The sequence below is a fragment of the Notolabrus celidotus genome, chromosome 15 (genome assembly GCF_009762535.1).
Source record: "Notolabrus celidotus isolate fNotCel1 chromosome 15, fNotCel1.pri, whole genome shotgun sequence".
Taxonomy (NCBI): domain Eukaryota; kingdom Metazoa; phylum Chordata; class Actinopteri; order Labriformes; family Labridae; genus Notolabrus; species Notolabrus celidotus.
Window position 1 is genome coordinate 18819367 of NC_048286.1, and position 25357 is coordinate 18844723.

The following is a 25357-nucleotide window of genomic DNA, read 5'->3' on the forward strand; positions in this document are numbered from 1 at the left end:
AAGACAAAGAGAGCAGGAGCCTCTTGTTGTGCAACCTCACCAGAGCAAGGCTGCATGTGACCTCAGTTTCCCCTCTCTAAATGCTTTCAGGTAATGTTATCTATGTAGCGTGAGAGGTAAAACTACAGACTCAGAGCCACAGTATCTGCTCTGTACAAGTGCTGTACATCAGCAGCAGACCGGACATAGCACCCCCGAGGAGTGAAAGCTACTTTCCTATAAGTACTCCATTCACACGCGGGGAAAATGGATTCATGAATCATTCAAATCTTTCAGCACCTAGCATGACAGCGAGGTCTGAAATTGGCCGTCTTTAAGATCAACTCTGCCGTTAAAAGGGTACAATGCTTTTGATGTAAAATAAAGTGTGTTTCATTATGCGACCATGCTGGAGCAATAAAGCGTTCTGACTTGAAACTTTTTGGTTTTATTCCAAGAGTGTAGTCGACAATTTGCAAAACATCAAGACAGAATAATGGCTGTTTTCAAAAGACTGCAGAGTGCAAATGATCCCCTGCAGTTGGAGAATGTAATGTCACAACAGAATATTGGTCTGTTAAGTGCTAACACAGGCTAATAACATCTTCTCTTATTGAAGATAAGGCCAGGCAGGAACTCTTCTTCTATTTTTATTGTCACTTCCTGGAAATTAATAATTGCACTCGGTGTGGGCAATAGAATGTAAACAAAGAGTTGTAACATTTCCAGCTCTTTTGGAAGTGTGGGTGAGAGACTACTTTTATGAGGCACATGTGAGATCTCTGTACACATGGGTCTATGTGTGTAAGAGAGATGTTTGTAGGATTTAGAGAGCAGCATAGCGCCGAGACAGAACTGGTGAAAGATGTTCTGCTAATTATAGGTTCTTGGGATAGTTATTAATGCCAACATTAGTCATATCCTTTTTATTCCTTTTGGCATTGCTACTTTACGTTTCAACTATCTGTTGATTTTCTTGTTGCTGTCAGTCTCTCTCTGTCTCTATTTTATTTTCCCTTTCTTTCTATCTAACCCTCTATGCCATTTTCTCAGCCCTAGCGATTGCTGCTGACAGCTGTTCACCACTCTGTCTGAAACTGATCAGGGTTTCTGCCTGTGAAAAGTATGTTTTTCCTTACCACTGTGGCCAAATGCCAGCCCACTGGTGTTCAACAGCTCACCTCTGTCCAGGAGAAAAGTGTTAGATTAATTCTCTAGCTTTTCAGCGGCACTCTGTTCTGCTTCTGCTGGACTTGGCTCATGATTTACCTTTGACCATTCAATAACACCTGATTGGTGTATTTGCACTAGGGCTGCCACAAATAATTATTTTGATAATCGACTAGTCACTGATTATTTCTGTGATTAGTCGACTAATCGGATCATATGTAAATTGCAGCTTATTGCACCAGAATGCAGCTGCTCTTATAAAACCAGGTATGTGCTATCTAAAAATAAAGACAATTAAGATGATAGTTCATTCAACTTTTAATGAACTTTGCAGCTTGTAGCAGCATTTCTGACATTTTTTAATGTGATAGTGCAAAATAAAATGAAGGCACAATGGTAACAAAGTTGTCCATTGAAGAGGAACATATTTTTTAGCACTGTAACTTAGCGTTATAAAATATTAGCGTCATTTCCTATTCAAACATGACATCGCTGTTAAGTAAATAGCTCACTGTTGACGTTAATGTTAGCAGCTGACTAGCCAATTAGCTTACCGAGACAACTGTCCCACTTCGTCAGAAATTGAATCCGCCAAGACGTGCTTTCTTTTCAGATGCTCGTGCATTGCCGTCATACTACCATGGAAGGCAAGTTCTTTGCATTGCACATTCTTCTCTTTTATTTTGGAAAAATGCTCCCAAACTTTCGAGCTCCTTAGCTGGCTAGTCATGATACTGTTTGGGCATAACATTCCGGTGACATCAAGGCTGACCCCGATTACCACTACTGCACATGTGCGTCAAGGACAGAAAGGCAGACGAGACAGCGGAAGTTACAGCAGGAGTTTCGAGAGATAAACAAAGCTTCAAAAAGTAAACGATGACGTTGACGACTAGTCGACTAATCTTGGCAGCCCTAATTTGCACATTACCACTTCTCCAAGATAACAGTTGGCTTTTGGTGTTAAAACACATTCAAGAAAATATGAAGTTCCTAGGTATGCAAATCATCATGTTTTAAGAAAAGCAGGTGTAGATACTGCATCTGACATTCAAGATTGCAGTTTTTTATGTTTTTCAAGATACTGTAAATGCAGGTGTTTCATTTTTCTTGTTTCGCAGCACTTGGGAAAAAATCCAGATTTGACTGTGCAGGTCAAGACTTCCCTGTAGCATTATGGCAAAGATGGCAGCAACAATTTATTTCCTGAACAAAAGGTTTTACTCAGCTGCTGCCTCTGCTCTCCTGATATTTCACCTCTGAAATGGCAAGACAAAACCTGATATAAACCAATATCTAAATCTGAACAGTGCTGAGAGTGCAGTGCTGTCAGTTTGACCACTTGTGTTTAATACTAGATGTTTTTGTGGGATTTATATCTATTTCAGCTCCAGGTGTGTCCCCAGGCATGTGCAGCCTCCTGACTTCATTAAGTGAAAACTTCCTGGAACTCGTATCAAGAATTTAAAGACTGTCCCACTAACTAACTGGGTGTAAGAATAGGTTTTTTGAATGTGACTTGTAAGGAAGCAGGGTTGGGGGTTACAATATGGCGCTTTGTGTGTGTTTGTTAGATTTAGAGAAAGAGTGGGGAGTTGATTCTGTACCTCACCGTGTTTCCAGGAACCACCAGATGCAGCCTTTTGAAAAATCAATAAAATCACCCAAGGCAGGTTTGTGCTTTCTTTTCCCTCTTCTTTTTTTTTAACAATACAACAACTTTCCCAGTGGCTACTGCAGTCTAAGAAAGCCTAAATTTACTTCAAATAATCCCTCACACCAAAGGTTTACATAGGGGAGTTGTTCTGTAGGTTTACAGCTTTATCTCTCAACCCCTACAGATGAGCACAAAAGTAAAAGTGGGAACTTAGATACTACTCCCCAGTGTAGAACAGTGGCATGAAGATGTACAAACACTAAATCTACGAAACCTGACTACTGTATTGTGGCCTTTTCAGTTTGCCTTTCACAACCTCATTACATCAACTATGTGACAGAGCTGTCCAGACAGGTGAAAACTAGATAAATCTCTATAAATACATCAGCGTCATTGCAGTCAGAAAGAATAAGAGAAGTGAGGCATTACCTGTGTCTTTGTCTCTGCATTCACGCATAGTCGGGTTCCAAACGAAGCGCCAGCTCTGATGTTAGTGAGCTGACCTTTTGCTGTAATTTGAGGGTGTTTACACATACATTTGAAAGGACTGGGTATAAATCGTAGCCACCCCTGCAGTTTACTTAGAGTGAATTTGAACACCCCTAAAGCTAAAGGTCTAACCTCCTAGTCAGTTTTTTATTTGAAATTCAACATGAGGAAGGAAAAACTGAATGATACAAAGACGTATCATAGTTTTATAGCCGTGGTTTTCCTGATAAGAGTAAAAATCAATTTTTTGATTTTTCCTCTTAGCCAGACAAAGACCCATTTCATAACAAAAGATGAGCTGAGGTCATAGGGTGTCACACAGCGTGCACCTAGTGGTAATTGATGTAAAAAGGGGCATTAAGCCCTGCTTCAGAGCAAACCTCTCACTGCCTTACCATCGCACTGCCTGCCATGCAGCCTGCTCAGTATTTATTGAGACACCTCCAAAGCAATCTGGGATGGCAGGCACAGATGGCTCCTCTAATCCAGGTAAATTATCTTTGAACCTTTCAGAGTAAACAGACGTGCCTTTCTCCTGAAGTCTGGGCTCTTATCGGCATGAAAAGGGTGGCGAATGCGGTCGTGTACGTGCGTGTGCTTGTGTATAACATAAGAAACTGTACAGCTACAAACATTGACCGAGGCTGTGTCAGTGTAGGACTGTGTATGTACCACGGTTATTGATGGAAAATTTTGGCAAGTCATTCTGAGAGAAGCTCAAAGCATCTCCTGTTTGCTGCTGGCAAATGTTCAGCAGCACAAAAGGATGAAGCTGAAATTTTCCAGGTCTGTTTGTGGATAACAGCTGAAACTGCTCCAGTTTAGATGAATAATCTAGCAAATCTTTTCAAGTCTGAGCTTAAAGAGATGTATAACGAAGCTACTGCCTGTATCCTTTAGCTGGAATACTGAACAAATTGTGCTTCACTCATGCGCTACACTAACAGGATCATTCATCTGGTGTTTGGCTTAATTTGACCCATTAAAACAAAATGTTGCTGTACAAGCTGCCATTAAAGCCCTCCAATGTTTTTTACTATGCTGAAAAAACAATGTTGACTCAGTTTGCCACTTGGGTCCTTTCCTTAACCAAAGTTTTTGCCATTTCTTTTTTGAAAAAGATTTAATAAATATATATTGTTTGAGAGCTTTCTCCGATAGGTCCATTTGTTAGCATAAGTGTCTCTGACTGGGATAAAGTGTTTTTAAACTATGTTAAAATGCTAAATATAAGTGGGAATACATTTAAGAAATAGAATGAACATAGACTGGAATCTTAATGTTGTATTTTTAAAATATTTCTGTTGTCATTCATCCAAGATTTTGGGCATTCAGCAAGTGTAATTTCGATTATGCATAAAGTTTCTAAAGTAGCTGTGCAAAAGTAGTACAAAAAGGAGATGCAAGTAAGTGCCTTAATGCCAATATAATAAAGAACTGAAGGAAACTTGTATGTGTTCACACTGAATTGTCTTTAGGACTAAGGTTAGGTCAAAGACATGCTTACAGAGAGAGAGGGACAGAATGAGAGTAAGAGGCAGCACTCTTTTGTGAGAAAGTTGAGCATAATTATTCAAAAGGAATGTACAGATACATGGCCAGAGAAAACAGTACAGCTAATATCTTTATTTACAGAACGAAGAGAGCAGGATGTGGAAGCTTATAAAGCAACCACAGTACAACACAGTCCTCTGCTTTGGCTCTCTTTGGCAAGATCCATTTGAAACAGGAAGAAGCTGAAAAAATAAAATCAGTGTTTCTGTGTTGCACCTCGGAGGTACGAGGCAGAAGATACACGATAGAAGGGGGCAGGACGAAAGGGGCTGTCTGAGATGGAGTTCAGTACAGTCCTCCTCCTCCTCTCCTGAGCATCGGCCTCTGGGGTGTTCAGACTCAGCCCTGCAACAAAGCAAACCTTTATCGCCAGCTTGTTTGTCCTGCCTGCATCCCCAGCATTGATGTTCTCTCCCCAGCACACCACTGTGTGCAAGCCAACACAGATGAGTATGTCTGAAATATCTGAGCCTCTTCGAGAAGACACACACAGAGCACACAGTGCCTCCATGTTATCTGTGCAGGCCAGAAATGGAGTGAAATAAATGGAGGAAATGTTCCAAGGCATCAGCACTTTGTATTGGGGTTGTGTTGAATATGGATGACTGGGAGTTTTGGTAAAGTTTGATCTGAAGAATGCTAAAATGTAACTTTTAAGGAGCTATGCTCAAGAACAAAGAAGTCAGAGAACACTTATATAGATAGAGAAATAATGTGCAAATCAAATTATAATCGTTGCCTAGTGTCTACTCGCATAAAACTACTGTATGTCTGTTTCTATGTCAGTCAAGCATTCTGACTAATCAAAAAATGTGTAATGTCCTGTTTGCATTTTTGGTTTTTATAGTATGAAAATGTAATACTGCTCTGTTCTGTAGAAATTAAAAATATCGTAAGAATTTCATTAAGTGAGTGAAGCTCAGAAATTCTGCATATTTAGGTCAAGAATAAGTGTCCTCGCTCCAGTGTTAAAGTGATTCATTTTATTCCAAATAATCTGATGCTGTGATGTATCTGACAACCTTAGAAAATGTGGTTGCAATGTAAATACGTACACTTGCTCACGATCTGTACTCATATGCTTTTCCTGTGACTTTTATTTATTTGACAGCTTTAGTTATTAATTATGTATAACATAGCAGTTTGTCATGTATTTCTAGTCCAATAGTTTTATAGTGGTTATTCACCCAAATTAAGCATCTACATGATCTTGACCAAATCAGACCATTAGCAATAACATAATATTTCTATAAATCTATTCTAAATGCATGCAAGTACTGCCATTATATTGGTTTCCCTAATACAAATCTACAGCACATTGGCTAAGCACAGATAAGTTCCTCAATCAGTAGTATATTATTGTGGCAAAATGAGTTTTTTCTTTAAAGAATACTCTGCTGAACACATAGTTATAGAAACAGGGTCAACAGCAAGATAAAGGAAGCAAATTGACTCAAGAACAAAGACATAGAAGAAGAGAAAGTGACAGAGCCACAAGCTCAAGAGCAAGTCAACCTTGTTTTGAAAGCAGCCCTGAATTTACCCTCCTTCTCCTTGACAGGTATGTAATACGTCTACTTTTAAACTAAATGAAGCATGAGACAACACTGTGTTCAGTTCATGGAGTACATGGTAGACAATGCTGACGCATCTCACATTCAATAATCTTGGGAAATTGTAGTTTCATCAACAACATCTGTTTATTTCAGCTACCAAATCAATCAGTTCTTTCCAGAACTAGATGTTAAATCTTCATAATAACCATACCATTATTCATCTCACAAACAAAGCCACAGAGAAATTACCTCATGGTTAAATATCCTGCAGACAGTTGGTGTTTGCAAACACTATCCACATCAAGATCTTGATGACAGCTTTTGTTTACAGGATTCAAAATGAAAGTTTCACAAACTTTGTGTCAAAGTTTCGGTGAAGAGCTTGCAGAGCTCTGTCTGACTCTAACATGTATGCGTTATTAAAAGTTACAATTTACAAACGTTTCTGATCGGTCAAAAACACATAACATAAGGCTAATTTAATCTCAAGAGCAAAAGCAACTCCATGAAGGGACACCTTTACCACACAAGTCATATCAATCAGCAGAGAGGAGTTTGGCACATTTTTAACTCTGTCTGTTGACACTGTGGCAAAAGTGTTAGTTTCTGTCTTGGGCTGGTCAGGAAATAATGACGCATCTGAAGCTACTGGGCCTGAACCATCTCATATGGCCCTTTTCCACTACACAGTTCCAGCCCTACAACCCTACTCTACCCGGCTTGGGTACGCAAAACTGCGTTCACGTCATTTTGAACGCGACACAAACACAACAATCACAGACAATGGAGGACGTGGAGGCAATGGTGTACTTGCTAACCCTAAACTCATCAACGGAGCAGGAAGAAACTTTGTGTGCGGACATTGTACAGTACCGATGTTGTTTTTTTTAAATGGCGGGTTTGATTCCTGTGTTGGGCGTCGCGCTCACCTTTAAGAATCGGCTCAGCTCTCTTGGAACCAGAGCAGAGCAGGTACGAAAAACTGGTATCTGACACGAGGTACCACGCCCGTGGAAACGCAAGTAGAGTCGAGTCAAGTCAAATAGAGTAGGACTAAGACGGGCCCCCGGTGGAAAAGGGCCATAATAGAGACAAGTGGAGTAAGAGTTCATCTCTAAATTGCTGTTAACAAAGTAACTTGTACCAATGCAGAAGTGATAATAACAACCATGTCACCTAATTATAAGAGGTGTGTTGACACATCTCTGAGAAGAATGAGAGTTGAAAGAGGGCAGAAATGTCAACATTAATAATCCTGCAGTAGTCCCATTTGCCTTCTCTAATATCAACTATAATGGAAACATTCAGTATAATGTGAACTTCTCACTAAAGAAGGCTGTAAAGAATCCATTGCCATGGAGGCTTTACTGACCATGGAGTTGAGGAGACTATTTTTAAGCTGTATAAATAAATCGTTTTTGAATCAATAACATCCTCTTCAAATCTCAATCATGGGTCAGCTTGTCTGTGCCTTTAGTTAGTAGCCAGAAAAGACAAGATCCCTCCCCTTTGCATTCTGGACTTGCTTACCCTCTTGGGATTCTAATATGTATGACCACTTGCTCACGATCCAGTATCCTTTACTTGTTCTGACCACGTCTTATCACAAGCACTTTTTTTTTTTAAGTGTAATCCTAGTGCAGTACTTTTATCCTTGACAGTGCTCTCCATAAGTAGGCTGTCTTATTAGTAACCCATGCATCTATTATTCAGCCATAGATCTAGTCTGAGCTCAGAATGACTGATAGGCACACAAAGGGTTAGGTCACCATTCATAGGAATGCAATTTAAGTGACACCTGACAATATTTCTCATTTGAAAGATCATTACTGATGCCATTTCAGTGCTGTTAAGGGGCCTTGTCTAGCGTGTTACTGTGTTCTTCTGTCATCATTAAATGGATGTGTAATTGTTATAATTGGCTACATTCAGCAGGGATGGATGTTAATGGAGCCCCTCCATAAATTATTCTTTTAAAAATTGTATTATAGATATTACATGCACGTCTTCTTTTTTTGGCCATCTTATATTCCCATCTCTTTCACTTTGCAATACAAATGGCTCTTTGAACTGCTAAAAAAAGCTAAGTCATTCATCTTTTATTAAATGCTGGACCTACTCTGTTTACAATGTGTTAAAAGATGAGGGCAGAGTTCACGGTAAAAGATGGCTGTCCTGGTATGTGTTGTGTAACTAACGGCTGTAGAGATGAGTGGTCCTGTGATGAATGGCGCCGTCATGCGCAGCTATAATCACGCCTACGCATGGCTTCCTGCATAATTGATTTTTAATCCCCTAATAGAAAGTAAATCACACGAGCAAAGCCTGCTTCAGTGCTGCCCTGGAATGAAGTGAATAATAGCAGATAGAGAGAGAGAGAGCGAGAGAGAGAGAGAGAGAGAGAGAGAGAGAGAGAGAGAGAGAGAGAGGAGTGGAGAATGAGTTGAAAATGAAAAGTAAACACATAAGAGTGTGAAATAGAATTAAATATCTTTTAAAGTTGCTGCATTAGAAAAAACAGATTTACTTGTGTGTGCTTGCAGCTCAGCTAAAGTAGCTTTACATGAAATCAGTGGAATTGAATGTATTATGATGCATCATGATTGTAGGCTAAGATGATATGTTTGGAAAGAGTAATGAGATATAGATTGACCCGTCAGCTGATGCCAGGCTAGATTGCATCTGTCATCTAAAATAAACATGGCTGACACACCACTCATGGGCTGGACTGTACACTGCCAAAGAAGTGACACTTAAACAGAGAAAACAGGCCTGGAAATATATTTCACTCAATACACAAAGGTGAGGCTGAAAGTGGATTATGTTGGTAAAATATTTCTTTGTATGTCAGGCGGGAGATTTCTTGGCTAATATTTGGAATTTGCAGGTGTCTCAGGGGTGTTTCAGTCAACATATGTTTTTTCTTTAAGGGTTAGACCGACCACTTCAGAAATGGATTTACATCTAGCTCCCTTGTTTGCTGAGTCTTAGCGCTATCACAGAGCTGATGGCTTATATTGACCCAGAACTCATACTGTAAGCAAGAAGTGGGGGGGGGGAAATGGCAGGACGGAAAGAAGGGCAAATAGTGTCAGAACCAGGAGTCAGTGCAGGCAGAGTTCTGATAATTGTCCGCAAACGCTCCATTTTATACAAAAGGAAGAGCCAAGGACTTGCTGTCACCAGACGTGCCAGCCACCCAGCCTGAGGAAGATGGAGGAGAGAGGGGGAGAGAAAGACAGAGAGGAAGAGGAGAGGGAGCACAAGAGATAAGAGTGAAACAGTCCAACAGCTGTCTCTCTGCCTGTCTCCCTGACTGATGAGATTAGGGCAGCCGTGTAATTGCCTCCAAAAGGTAGAGAATCAAAATGGTGTTACTCTACGGGGAATGGAAGGGCAAGTGAAAGAGGCTCTAATGACTTAATATTTTGATAATAAGTTATGACTATAAATGTATTACTATAAATGTAATCAACATTTTAGCTGTCAAAACTCACACATTGTCACTGAAGTAACTTAAATTCTGATTTATTTTTTAAACTAAGTTAGTAAAATTAACAAGCATGTTTTAAGTTAAAACACCTCATGGCTGAAGATGTATTTGATCTATAATGTTTTCATTTAAAATTTAAATTTTTGTTTTTAGTATTAGAATCTAGAAATTTCAAGAATCAGAGCAGAACTTGCACCACTGAATTTAACAAGTACTACTTACAGGTTGTACACTACCTGTGAAATACATTTTATATGGTTGACTGATCAATAAAAACAATATTAATTGCAACCATATTCTGCCCCTACCTTTGGTTATGAATGTGCATGTTCAGTCAACTCAACCAATACACGTCAACGCCCTCATTAGTCGGGACTACAATTACTTGTCAGTTAAACTAATTATTGGTGTTATCACTATTGTAGGACTCTAAATGGCAGTCATATGTTGTGACTAAGCTGTAGCTCAGCCAACCAGCACTTACAGTTAATGGCTGCTCCCTTGTTCCTACAATGCTCTGCTATCCAGATGACAGATGATATCTCATAGCATGGCATGGTTTGACCTAGAAAATGGAGACTGACTCGGTCTGGTTAAACTTACATTTAACCACTTGACTGGAGTCAACCTGCATAGGCATGTGGATGATGACCTGCAAGGAGAACCAAAGGCTGGTGGTGCTAGCTCAGCTAACGTTAGCCATACTCAGCAAACAAATGTACATTGTTTAACTGCAGACTGTGATCTGGTGTTGCCACGTTGAATAAATTGTCAGGTCTCCACGTGCGCTTTTTAAAGAGGATCAATACGCAACTGCTGCAAACAACGTCACGGACACGAAGGTTGACAACTTTAAACAGGACATTTTAACCTTTGGATACAAAGCCAACAGACTGGTTGGAATTGCTATGTTGGAATTGTACGCTACTTTTGCAGAGCAGCAACATCAGAGCCGTCTGAGCTTTTCTGCCGCTGAACTGATTATGACCCGGTTGTGCTCCCCGCTGACACCTGACTGAATACACATGTTTATTTTTCTCAATAAGAACGAGTAGACAGAAAGCTGGACACTGTGAGTCTGAAGTACTTTTCTGTTAGTATTATGAGCCTTCACTTTACAAGATTATGTCCACGGAGAATATTTTTATGAGCCTGATCGTTGATGTTCAGCGTGTTAAACCCGTATTCACTACCATCAGTTATATGCATTTTGTTGCTGTAGAAAACATAATTTAGGGGGGAAAAACGTATTTGGTCTTGTTTTTCACATAAGAATAATAATGTTTTTTTTATTGATTAATCGAAAATTGATCATTAACATTTCCAAAAATTGATCACGGAAAATACTTAAAATGTACCTCCCTAGTTTAGAGGATAACTGCTTTGACTTAGTCATTCAAACATGAATACCATGTCCATATACTTGGTACTTATTTTTTTTCCCTTTTAGTTTTTTATGGCCAGACTCACCTGATCTAGCTGTTGCTCACTGTGGGTTCACAAAAAATACATTCCCTCACATTATAGTATGGTAGTGTCAGAGGCTTTCAGAGTCATCGACAATGACATTCTTCACATACATTTTTCTTTTAACACAGAACTCTGACGGTGTAGACAAAGAGAATGTTTGGGAATCCAGCGGGGAGTTGTGGAAACTTAGTGGAAACTCTTGTTTTTTATCCACAGGAAATAGTAACTACTATTGAAGCCTAAATGTTTAAATGTTGTGGCCAATGTGTCTGATTATAGCAATAAGTAACACAACAAAGTAGGGGTGACCCCAAATAGTCGAATATTCGATGATTCGTTCTAACGAGCCTTAGTCGACTGCCAACCCATAGTCGAATATTTGCATATGAAACGTGGATCATTCCATTCAAACCATGGGGGTGCTCAATGTCTAATTTTACATTATTTTCCTGCTTCCCGTAAAAATAGTATCTCATTGAGCCTATTTTTATATAAATATAAACTTATTTAATGTAATTCTGAGAACATCTCTTGAAGTGTTAAATCTCCTTAAAGTGGTAATTAAATCTCCCCTGGTAATTAAAGCGGGGACCTGTGGAGCAGACGTACCTCAGCTGGCCTTTAAATCTTTCTACGTTCATGGTAGCTCAAAATGTCAGAAATAAAACTTCAGTTGATCCTAAAAGATAGTAATGAAGATGAGGAGCAGCTTCATGAAGAGGGCTGTGAGATCAAGGATTACCGGACCACACAAAAACTGTACGGGGCCAAACGAACGAGGAGGGATACCCAAAGCTGCGCAAAGCCTCAAAAACAATCCACAGCATCCCATCCACCTCCACGCCATCAGAGAGGATATTCTCTATGACAGGATTTACAGTCAACAAAGCAAGGAGCGCACTTCTGCCCGTAAACACGATGGTTTTCCTCACGTACAGTTTGAAAAGACTCACGCGGACAAAGACGCGATGAATGACTCTTTTAAAAGGTACTGTTAAGAGATATAAAAACCCTTTAGCTGGTTCAGGTTTGATTTTGAGCATTATAAACATGTTTAGCCTTAAGTTGGACAAACTACCCTCCGCAGCGCTGCTCTCCGTTGTGTGAACACTGTTTAAATATCTCCTGATTCCTTATTCTATAGTGGCGCGTTGTTCCATGTTTAACGGATGGTGGCCTTATTTGAGTTTTCTCTCCATCATCACTTTGTTGTTTTTGCAATATAGATTTAAAAAATCTAAGTTTTATGCTTATAATATTCTGTTGTCCCTTTTACTTTGAGCCACGAGTCTCTTAATTGTAAATGGTTATGCGTAATATTGTCATGCGGTCACCATCATGCAGACTTTGGGTCAATAAGGAAAAACAACAAACATTCGACTATTCGTCGACTATGGGCAAAATCTGATGAATCAGATTCGACTAAGCAAATCCTTAGTCGGGCTCACCCCTACAACAAAGTGCTCTTAAAAAACATATGACACATGTATTGTTAAAAGTGTGTTCCTCTTGACTATTCTCTTTCATACCTGATACAAAGACAACAAAGCAGGGCCCTATAACCCTGTTGTTATCTGATGGAAGAAAGATGCTGGAGAGGCTTATGAAATGGGCCTATGGGTTATATTAACAGAGAGAAACAATGTGTTGATAATTCTCAATAGAACTGTATGAAAGGCTCTGAACTACATGCAAACTTCATGTGGTACATGATGTCTTTTCTTCACGCAGAGTCTTCAAGGCTATTTGGTATTATCTGTTCTTTCCCATATTATTAAACATCTCTTCACAAGGCTCCTATATACACACAAGTGCAGATATGCAGTCACTTAGCCCCTGCTACACTTTCTGAACAGTAAATATCTCTGACCTTGGTGGCAAAGAGACAACTCCACTTAGCTTCTTAGAACTGTCTCACATCCCACATAATGTTTAGTGATTGCCTGCCTCATGACGTTCACCACTCTGCCATTGTGTACAAAGACACTGAATCTATTCACTTAGAATGCCTCACATAATACAAATAATTCAAGAAACAGGAAAAAGGTTACAGACAAAAAACCCACTTGCCATTCATGCACGCAAAGCTTGGGTATCATTGTAAAAATAAGGACAGACACATGCTATAATCCGTGCAAGTCATACTAATATAACACTAAAATGTGTTTTACTCACTGGTGTCTTGAAGGAAACTGATGGGCTCTGACAACATTCGTAGACAGTAAATTAACAGCACCATTCCACAGACTAGATCAAAGACGTTAGATCCAAATGTAGATGTCATAAAGTTACAGAGCATACAGTAAGCCCTTTGTGTTCAGGGATGCTGAGGAGATTTCCATCTGTCTTCTTTGGGTTTAATCCTGATGGTGACACTTTGTGTTCAACAGCCAGATTAGAATAAATAGCCCTCTGAACCAATTTGCTTCAAAAATAGCAGCGGGGAACTGGGTCTGTCGGATCAATTTTAATATTATGTTAATTATTCCTCATGTGCACAGAGCTGTCTGAAAGTTTACCAGTGAAAGTATTAACACTCTCAGCTCCCAGGGTCTGTCAGAATGAAAGCTTGTGTTTTATTGTGAGTCTTTTTTAGTCACAGTTTCTGCTCAAGAAAGTGGTTTTCTTTTAACCTGGCTTGACCTGATTTAAATCACTTCAAACTGATGTGAAGTACTGTACTTGTATTAATTACAGAACCTTAGCTGAAGTAATATGTACAAAGAAATGTTTAGAGTCATAATTACATTGATAAATCCACAGAGGTAAGGACTGCAGGCACATTAGAACATGCCACTTGCATCCCATCATGGCAGCCTCTGCATTCAGCTGAATACCCTTCAGTCACCTTCCTCTTGTTTTTCCCCATTTGAAACAGATGAAATCCCCATACATGCAGTAAAAGAAAAATCACAGCATCTACAGACAGTGGATTGCGCTATTATGCTTTTAGCTACAATCTTGACAAGCCTGTTTTACACTGATAGGTTTGCAATGTAAACACAAATTACACAAATGATAGGTCTTTAAATACTTATCACATATTTAATCAAATCAATAAACTTGATCTCTGTTTGACCACTGTCTTGTGTGTGTGGCTCATGCTGCTAGCTACTCAGATGTATATAGCGGTGGTGATGAAGACAACTGTTTTGCACATTTGAAAGAGTTTTATGAACGGATCAGGACAGATTCCAATAGCCTAAAAGGACGTTTTAAGGATGTGTAGCTTTTTGAGGGAGAACAACTAACTTTTATGTTTGTTCAGTGATTCCTTGCCGACAGCCCTTTTATCTTAGGGATGTGAAAACCGTCATATCCACATGATCTTCTACAAAGCAGATTGTCTGTGTATATTTGGGTGTTAAATTTAGAACCTTCAGCTAAATATTCAGCCAACTAATTACAGTTATGTGTCTACATTTTATTTTATTTTATAAAATATTGTCCATGATGTGGATATTTTTCTGTTTAATTGGGATTCTCTTGGCTTGTTATCTTAATATCTGTCTAGGGTTGTATAGCATAATACAGTCATTTATTTAGGTTAGGAAATTTCCATGACTTAGGGCTAGGGATTGAAGGGTAGAGGGCTCTACTGAAAGAAAATTGAGGTGCAGCTAAAACTGAACTATCTTACTTTTGGATTGTTTCTGTATTCTTTGTATTATTTTCTATTTCCTCTTAGATATTTGTTTTCCCTTTTCTCAGTGTTGCTATGGCTTATTTCATATTCAGCAATATTTTATTATATATTTTAAGATGTTTTGAATTGTGATTGTAAATTACAGTTTTTTATTGTTATGTGTGGACCCAAGACTAGTGACCACGTCGGGGAAGCTAATTGGGATCCGAAGAAAGAATAAAGAATAAACTTAGTTCATAATTTAAAACAATGAAATATGAGGGTGAACTAGTTCATTTTAACTTGTGTGAACTGTGAACAAATACACAAATAGGAGGCACTAGTGGTTTATAATCAATACGCTGACACAAGACTGACAAATTAACGCAATTATTTTCAGCTGCATACCTCCCTTCTTTTACAATTCAATTACAGCAGCAGTTCTTCACCACAATCATTTTTATATATTCGTCATCTCTTCTCATTATGTCACTCTGACTGAGGCAGACTGCTGACGGTGGTTCTTTTTATGTGGAAAAAGTGTCGAATGACGTAAAGAATGCCCTTTTTTGTATAAGTCCTCCAAACCTGAAGCCTAAGTTAGTTGATTTCTGATAGGTGAGGCTTCAGGCTTTGTGGAGCCATCTTACTCAAAGAAAGCCAGGGTATGTCGAAATCATTTCATAGTACACCATTCGGGATGTTCCTGTGCATATTTGCTGATATAAACCAATGTTTTTGACATTTTTTTTCCCAGACAGGATGCTTGCCCATTAAAAAATGGGAAAGGAACGAGAGGTACTAGTGGGGCACATTTTCATCTATTTTCCTCATGAGCTTCCTTAATCAGGGTAAGGCATTAAAGAGTAGCTAACAAGCTCTGCTTTCACTGAAAAAAAGAATACCTGAACCATGCGAATATTTTGAACAAGGCCTTTGAAGACTTTTTATTTTGGTTTGTTTACAAGTGTGGAATTATTTTTTGATTACAAGTATGTATGTGCTTGACAAAGACTTCAAAAAATGAATTTCTGCTTTGACATGGGAAGTAACATCAGGTAAGGTTAAAAGTAAGACTGAACAACAATGAACTGAAACTCAAATAAGCCATCTACAAATAAATCATCTCTGAAACCTGGTGGGAGTGTGTAGGTGTGCTTGAAAAATTAGGGTACTTAAATAAATTGCTCTGGATGAGGTATCCTTGTTCAAACACAGAGAGTCTTGCATTAAATGTTGTTTCTGGCTATGTTGGCAGCTATAATTAGGGAAAGTAATTTGTTGAATATTTTTGTTTACCTACTAACTCAATTTCCACCACTCCTGATATTATCACAGCAAGTGCACTTTGTTCTCTCTCAATATTTCCAACACAAAAACACTCTTATTATTTAAAATTATCCACAGGATTGGCAAATATCAAAGGAGAGGACAGAACACAATAATGTATATTTGTATTTATAAATACTTATACAGCCTTTAAAACCCTGTAGAAAGTCAAACTCAGGTGATCATTTACCAAGTACAGGAAACTCCAGTTAAAGGAAAATAAGGGTTTGCAATATGCTCTGGTGATGTATTATATTATGCAAGACTTCTATCCTCTCCTAAAGACACCTAATTAGTGTGAATCATCCCCTTTCTATATAATTTTCTACAGGCTGTACTAAAATGTTGCTAGCCTAGCTTGTTACAAAACAGAGAGTAATTCCTTGTTATCATTTGCAGAATGAGGGCTGTCTTTTGGCACCTTCAGTCTCAAAAGTAGTATGGGAGGTAGAGCCTCCAGTTATCATGCGTTTCTCCTTTCTCTTTACTTGTAAATGCAGGGATAAAACGTTTCTTTAATAAAGAATAGTCAGGTCTGGCTGAGATTTTCCTTGGATCAGTCCATAGGACTTGTTACACAGATATCACGTCTAACTCTTTCTCTTAAATGCATTAATGTCCCATATATGTTTAATGCTTGTTACTAAAATAAGACCATGCTGGGAAGTTTTGTGCTCTTTTGCCTCACAGGTCTTTTATGGATCATTGCTATGACTGCTTGCTGCCTTAGACATGCCCAGCGTGGACCTATTTAGCTTCAACTAGGTTAACTGTTATTATTAGTCTTACCTAAATGTTCATTACTAAGGTTTTTATCAATACTTTAAGTTTATATTGACCTTGTGTTATAAAGTTGTATTATTTGTCATGGTTTTTGTTGCTTTGTGTCTGTCTAACAGACTGTTCTTTCTTCCTCTCCGTTTCCTTGATTTTCTTTTAATTTCTTGCCACTATCGCTAAGTGCTTGCACATTAATGTATAATGTGAATAACATAATGGAAGAGTATGGTCTACACCTGCTCTATATCAAAAGTGTTGTAAGATAACTTTTATTTTATTTGGTGCTGTGTGAATAAAATTGATTGAATGACTGATTATTTAACTAACAAGTAGTCATCTACAATTGTTTACAGATTAGTTTTTATTATTTTAAGTAAACCGATTCTCTTCATGTTAACAGTGAATCCCTTTGTTGGCAACCTTGGTTCATAGAGCAGTGGTGAAAGGTAAAGCAACCAGACATGAAGGCTGTTTATTGAAACTGACATAAACCCAATGTAACATAGCTCGAGTAGCTCCATCCCCCTTGCTGCTGAGCCTGGTTAGTCATGCATGCTGTGGGACTGATACAGAATGCAATCACCCCCTCTTTTTTCTAATGGAGCTGTCAAGTCAATCACAAACCTCTGCCGGCCACTACATGCAGCTGAGGGGGGATGAAGAGGCCCTAAGCCTGCTGATGAGCCCTGGAGGCCTGATCACTTTCCTTTTAAATTCAGCAAGTGTTGTACGCCATGTATGGGGAGAGAGGATGCCGAATACAGGAATGTGCATTTTTCTTTTTTATGTTCTAAGACAGTTTTTAAATGTTAGTTCTGTTTACTGCCTGTGAGCTTTAGTAATACTTGAATGCGTGAATTAATTTGCATATAAAAAGCTGTCAGTCAAATCCCTGTCTAGTCACTGATGATGGTCCAAAGATGGAGTGTCTAAAGGGGATTGTAATAAGATCCTAGAAGAGCAACATCTCCAACATCAGCCTTTCAAGTGGAGGGCGGCTGGGTCAGACAATGGAAATTAGACTGGGAACATGAGAGCTTGGGCATGACGTGACTGATATGAGCTGACATTACTGGACTGCATGCAGGGGCAGAGCCATCACCCAGGGTTCTCAACTCAATATATCATGGGTCAGATTATGAAGCTGGGTTTGAATGTATAAAATCATACCAGAATCATGTATCTTATGATGAGTTTGAGTGCTCTTGAAGTGGTATGGGGTCATCTCTTTTATGATATAGGCATCAAAAACAGATATACAAGATGTAAACGTGCTGGAGGTAGCAATAATGCTCATTTGCATCTGTAGTCCCTCGGCAGGTAACAGCCAGAAACATTGAAATTAAAATATATACAAATCCAAATTTAGAAAGAAAAAAAGAATTGTGCAAAACATCTAGGTAAATAAAGTAAAAAAAAAAAAAAAAGTTTCATTTTGGAAAAGGTTTGTTTGTGGTGCTTGTCAACACCGATAGTATATGCTGGTCAGCTTGGCCCCTTTGTTGAAAAACTTAGAACTGACATGGAAGCTAAGCTATCAACAGCTACAGACGGAGTCAACTGAAATATGTAATTATGAAACTAATTTTTGGAAGATTTCAATCCAAACATTGAAGTTGGTGAAAGTGACTGCTCTATTTAATATTTTTCAACACTTTGTCATTAGAAAGCAGGTGAAAGTCGTACATGTTCCTCTGCCTGCAGCACACTGCACAGGTCTGCAGACTTTAACAGAGACAACAACACTATAAAAAAGTGATTTGGACAGTGACATGCTGTTTACTGAGGACACCAGAGGACACCTTTATGAACTTGAGTACAGAGAGAAGGAACGAGACTGAAGGAGAAAGGGAAGCAGGAGAGATTCAAGTAACCTGGAGTTGCAAGTGTGTAAACTGTAAGCCAATAAAGAGAGCTTCCACTGTCACAAGTGGGACTTTGTAACAAGAGTACTTCTGGACTTTTCTGAATCAGAGGATACCAACAGCTAAAATAGCAAAGGTCACCATCCAGAGTTTCCTTCAACATTTAAGGTGTTTCCTCAATTTCCAGAATTTGAATTTAAAAAACAGAAAAGCTCAATGTAAGTACATCTTCAAAGTAAGTTTTGTACTGCATAGTGACACCACCAATGGTACGCACAATATGTTTACCTTAAAACACACGCTGTTCGCTGTTGAAGAGGAAGACTGAGCTGAAATAACAAACCTAATATAGCTGTTACTGTGTGAGTCAAACCATGTTTGGAGTTTATTGCTTTAAATGATGTCCTCCTGAGATGCAAAAATTTTAAAATTCACAATATATCACTTTACAGTGCAAAAGTCAATATGTCAGAGGGTTGATGCCAAGCGGCAACCTCCTGTCTAAAAATATGAGTCCAATGCGGAAGTGCTAAAAACTGTAGTTCATCAAGGATCCGCTTGAGGCTGGCTCCAGAAGTACCGGAAACCACATACACACCAATTCAAAAAAGACGATCTTTACAGCAGAAATAAACATGTTTACAGCCTGGTACAAAAGACGAGTGTAGTCTGGATATCTCATTTCTTGATCGACACAAACTATACGAAGATATTGAGATTACGAGTCCTCCAATGAGAGGCACAGCTAACTTTGGGAACACTGTAGCTGTTGGCTAGGAAGCTCAAAGTCCGCCTCTTTATGTCACAATCACTCCACAGCAGCAATTTGGCTGCCGTCGACGATTGGCCTCAAAACAGCGCTTCAGAAACAGATGGGTGACGTCACGGATACTACGTCCATATTTTATACAGTCTATGGTTGATGCATACGCCACATTACGTAAGGCGAATTATCAATAATTAAAATCACAGCTATTCTATCATGTAGTTAGATAAGAGGAGTAAAGCCATACAATCTTGGTGAAAATGTATTATTATATCTAAGCATGTGATGGGAAATTATCTGGTTTGATTATCTGCATTTTTTGTATCTTTTCAGGGCACTGGAATTCTATCAGTATTTTTTTTCTTTTTGTGCATGTGGATCTTGATGGATGCAAAACACAGAAGTTACACCAGCTCATTATTTCCTAAATCATGGCGATGATGCCAAGAAGATAGCACTTTAATTTGGTTGACTGGTTTCTGCATTGAATGTTGCAACACATTGACTCATCCATTTTAAAGACAAGACCAGACAAGACTTGTGCTTCTTCTTTTCACCAGCTTAATTTACATTATCACACAATTTCCACTTATATCCCATTGGAATGATCGATAAAGCTACACATGATCATTAACTGAGATTGGAGCTGCTGGACTGCAACATTCTTGTATGCTTTTAGTCAGTGCGGAACGTCAACATGCATTTTCATACATGTACTCCCTCAGATGATTATACTCAGACTCTTCCCAACAGAGAATTGGCTGATCTGAATTTCAAAGCACAGAGTTTTTCAAATGTATTCAGCACGTGTTGTCTCCCAGTGCAGCTTTGACCCTGCACTCTGAGCCTTATGTTGGGTTTCACACAGACTCATCGAACAAATCAAGCTTATGCCGCCCATGGGGGACACTATCAAAGATTTCAGTTTCCATCACCAGATTGCATGTTTGTGCTGTGCTTCCGACCCTCTGCGCTGAGGCTCACCATATGACAGAAGAAAACACCAATCAGCCACATTACTCTCTAATTGAAAGACTTTCAAAAACAACAACACACATCACCAAAGGTTACAATAATGTAGTTACATCTCTTTCATGTGATGTTTGGTGTCCCCTCGATGAAGACGGAGTAATCTGCAAAGGATTGGACATAATAACACTAAAGATTATACGCTTAAATACCTAAGGGTCCAGTTTTATGATTGTGTTCACTGTTTTGTGAATGTATTGGTGCACTTGTCTGAGAATGCCCAGTTTCTGTTGACACAATTAAAAATTGTTCTGATTTGAAAAAGACTGTCTAGTGCTTTATTTTGAACAAGTTCTATTTATACAGATCAGATTTTTAACATTATGATTCTCTTAAAACAAACATTAGACAATTCTATAAGACCACTAGACCACACACTGAACGATTGTGGTAAGGATTTCACGATAGTGATTCCACAGACACGAGATTCATCAGAAACTGACGTAATCAAAGGTGAGTTTGGGAGACAAACAAGCACATATAGAGAACAATGTCATCAGCTGGCTGTCCTGGCTTGTGTTCTGTTTTTTCAGCAAGAAACAAAAATGAGAAAAAGAATGTGTGTAATCCTGGCTGAAAAGACAGTATAGGGGTGCGTCTCAAAGCTCTTAACTTCTATCCTCCTGTCGTCTGTTTCAGAGCCACCCCTTAGTGACTGTTTTAAGGTCCATCTTTTCTCTATTATTAAACTCAGCTGGTGTTAAGTTTCAGAGAAGTCGGAGTTGTTGCAGCGTCCAATCAGTGAGAGGTATTCAACAAGGGGGCGTGTCTGTCTGAGAAAAGACTTCCGCAAAGCCTGCTCTCAGGTTTCCTCGATTATCGCTCCTCCAATCAGTCTCCTCCGTCCTCTCTCGTCTCTCCTCCAGCAGAGTTAAGAGCTTTGGGACGCAACTTAAAATGGCGGGTCAGTAACTACTTCTGGTTCGGCGGAGGAGCGAGGAGAGAGGAGACCGATGTTAAGAGCTTTGAGACACACCCTAGGTATGGCTTTTGCATCCTTGCCATGTTTGTGAGCTGTAAAAGTTTGTTAGATCTGCTTGGTGATGCTTCCCAGTCAGCTCCTCTCCTTGGTCACTACTGGTATTCAATCGACCTGGAATGTTAAATATTAAACATGTTTGATATTTGTGATCCCAGGTAAAGGAGGCTCTGACGTGGTGCTGTAAAATAGTTGTAAAGACACAACACATTTGAGGATTATTTGGACAAATAATCAGTTTCGACCAACCTTGAATCAGGCCACTCTCTTGATCATTGGGGTGGGAAATCCGGCCTAAAACCGTGTCTCGTGTGTGAGCAGTTTTACAGTGATGAAGAGAAAGTGTTGTCAGTGATTTAAGCAGAAAGGCAGAGCAAGTCCATCTTGGGTGGCAATATAGGCCAAACCATTTTAATCATAAAGTTTGTTTAAGTAACAACATTGGGTATGGGGTTTAAAATGAAGTGGACATTTAGAGGTCAAGATGAAATATGATATCCCACTGCACAATGGGAATTGTGAATAGTAAATTGACTGTATTTATACAGCACCTCTCTGTTCTCCTGACCACTTAACATGCCTTACACTACTCCTACATTCACCCTGCCATGCACTGGAAGCTGGGACTTCCATGCAAGGTGCCTGCATATTGAGATGCAATCTAATTCACATCACACACTTTCACATACTTATAGCTATCTTTTCAGGAGCAAAAGTATCTCTCCATGTGGACAAGCTAGTTGGAGGACACAGAAATAAAACACCTTGATCTTCAGAGTAGTGGACATTCCACTAAACCTCCTGTGGTCAAGGGACCAGAATTTCAGCTTAATACAAGAGAAGGTCAGGACATTTTTAAATCTGTGGAATCATTTTTGACTATCCTTTTTTTAAATCATATTAACACTGTCCCTTTAAGAGACCCTTACACTATTTGAGTTTAGTAGTTCTAAAGGATTTGACCCCTTATTTTTGTCTATCACAAAACATTTAACTTTCCTTTCATAACTCTCTCATAACACAGATTCAACCAATCCAAGGTTCACATTTTGCACATACCAGCAGTAAGCTGAACGTCCTTCACTCAAACCCACTCCACTTATATAATTCATTATAGTACTGTACTCTGCTGCTCCTCTGGTGCTGGACCTCAAGTTGAAGAAGCGATTAGTCTTTCTCCCCATAGAATAGTACAACATTGTGATGCATGTCTACTCGTCTCTTCTTCTTCCAAAACTTTTTGGCCTTGCTCAGCAGAAAGTGTTTCGTTACCTGCCAAAATGACTTTTGCAGAAGTCGCTCCCATGACTACCTTCCCTCTGTGGCTTTGCCTCTTATTCACCTGATAACCGGGAGCAGAACTCTACACTTTAAACTCTGCTGGCACAGACCTGTGCTCCTGCTATCAGCAGCTTTTTTTCCCTTTGAACAAGATCCACAGCAAGCTGCATTTTTTAATCATAGTGTGGCTTGTGGTTAAAAAACCATAGTTGGATTAAATAATGAAAAAGTTAGCTTAAGTGTGGAAGTACAATAGACAATCCACTAATTGGATGGCAATTTCTGTGCATTTTTTCTTAGGGGTACTTCTATGTATCATTTTTCTAATTAAACTAAGATAGAAATGCCTTATTTTCCTCTAATGAACTGCACCTGCTTTCCATCACAGCCCCCATTGTTTTCCCATTATTTTTACATTTGCATTATCTGATGATTTAGCAGCTTTTCTTCAGCATTTGCCCCTCAGTGCCCCCTCCTCTGTGTCAGAGGTGCAAAGAGACATTTTTGCACATTATTTGACAGTCGCAAACCAGTGAATTCCCCTGCTTCTTGGCACCATGTGTATTCAGTTTTTTTCCACCCTGGAGATGCAGCAGAACATATGCTATCCATCATAGTGATCAGAGGGAAATGTTAGCTGTTGCCTTAGCAGTGGTGTATTTGAAAATATTTTTTCGAGCTACAATATAAACTGTAGGAATTCATACTGTATATATTTGTACTATACCAACTCTGATAACTATAACAGTCGAAGTCAATGGGTTTGTTTTGTTCAAGAACCAGCTGGGCCATTCTTAAGCTAGGCTGCATGCAGTGTAGTAACTTTGTGTCTTCAAGGCTGCACTAATATCTCGGATGTGAGAAGGTTCACTGAATCAAAAGTCATTGAAAGATGACTATTATCTTCACCAGTAGACTACTGCCAAGAGTCACAGGAAAGCATGTGCCTGTAAACCTCTACTATGCAACAACCATGCCAAATTAGTTAGAAGGTAGAGCTAAAGTCAAGGGTTTTTTTTTTGGATATGAAAACAAGGCAGATTTTAAGATAGGCTATTAGCAGCATGTAACAGCAGCTTTTTTAAATCTGTACTAACATCTCAGATGTGAGCAGATTCACTTTACTAAATGTCATTTAGAGATGACCAACACCCTCGCTTATTTGGCAAACTACTGTGAAGACTCACAGGAAAGCACGCACTTTTAAAATCCTACTGAACAATGACGTTAAACTTTATTAGCATTAGAACAAGTAATGAAACATGGTTGAGGTATTTACTTGGTTCAATTAAAGTAAAGGTACTGTCATACCATAATAGTTTTCAGAGTATGAACAGTGTCAATGTTCAAATAGATTTTTTTTTACAAGAAGGTAATTATACAGGATCCACTTTAAGGCTATGGAGTGAAATTGAGATAACAAAAAACAGCTTATATTGAATAATTTCAGTCCCTGTAGGCAGTTACCCATACTTCCTGGTTAAAGGTACAGTGTGTAAAAATGGGAACATCTAGTAGTTAGATTCTATATTGGATGCTGCCTTGCACACCCCTCCCATCAGTGTAGCAACAGTGACCTTCAAGAACAAGAAGCTATTGTGATGCTCGTATGATCCTCGTTTTGTGAAGTTTTTAACATCAGTAACATCTATCAATACAAGTTATTTTGCACACAACAACAACAACAATCACTATATATTTTTCTTCTTCTCCACTTACTGAATATGAAAATGTATATGTTACTGGGTTATCTGTTTTGTGCTATAGAATAAACATGGCAGTGCAGGGTGTTGGCCTCCATTGAAGGAAATCCTCATGTCGATGCTCATTGACAAAAAAAAAAAAATTGTATCAAGATGTAGAGTAATTTAAACAAGCCATTTCTGCTAAGTCTGTTCTGCTAAATGCCACTAAGTACTGCACACTGTACCTTAAACACTGCCTTGAAATGATCACTTTATTCTGCAGGAAACTAGAAAAAGTAATCAAAAGTTAAAAAAAAAGACAGTTTCTCATTTTCTTCATCAGCCAAGGCTATATAAGTCAGCATTATGATTACATACCAGGCTTCCCACCCACAGTAATGTGTCCTTCATGTTGTACTCTGAATTACATTACTGATGGGACTAATAAAATGTAGCCTACAGCAGAGGCAAGTGACAGGGAGATTCCTTGGAATAACAACAGACACGATTTTTATTTCTTGATGCTATAAACATTGACCTACACACATTTGGAGGTGACCGTCAAAGAGTGAGCTAGTGTGTGAAGGGAGAAAAAAACAGGTGTGCTTTATGACTTGTTTGGTCTTTAGTCTGCTGGCTACATCCCAAGT

General features: G+C 38.9%; 1 long non-coding RNA gene across 1 annotated transcript in view; it reads right to left on the reverse strand.

The window, feature by feature from the left end:
• Positions 1-4721: 4721 nt before the first annotated feature.
• LOC117827101 overlaps positions 4722-25357 on the reverse strand; it is a 117367-nt gene continuing 96731 nt past the window's right edge. The window contains exon 4 of the long non-coding RNA XR_004634148.1: positions 4722-5194. This is a non-coding gene — a long non-coding RNA (uncharacterized LOC117827101). The remainder of the gene's footprint in view (positions 5195-25357) is intronic.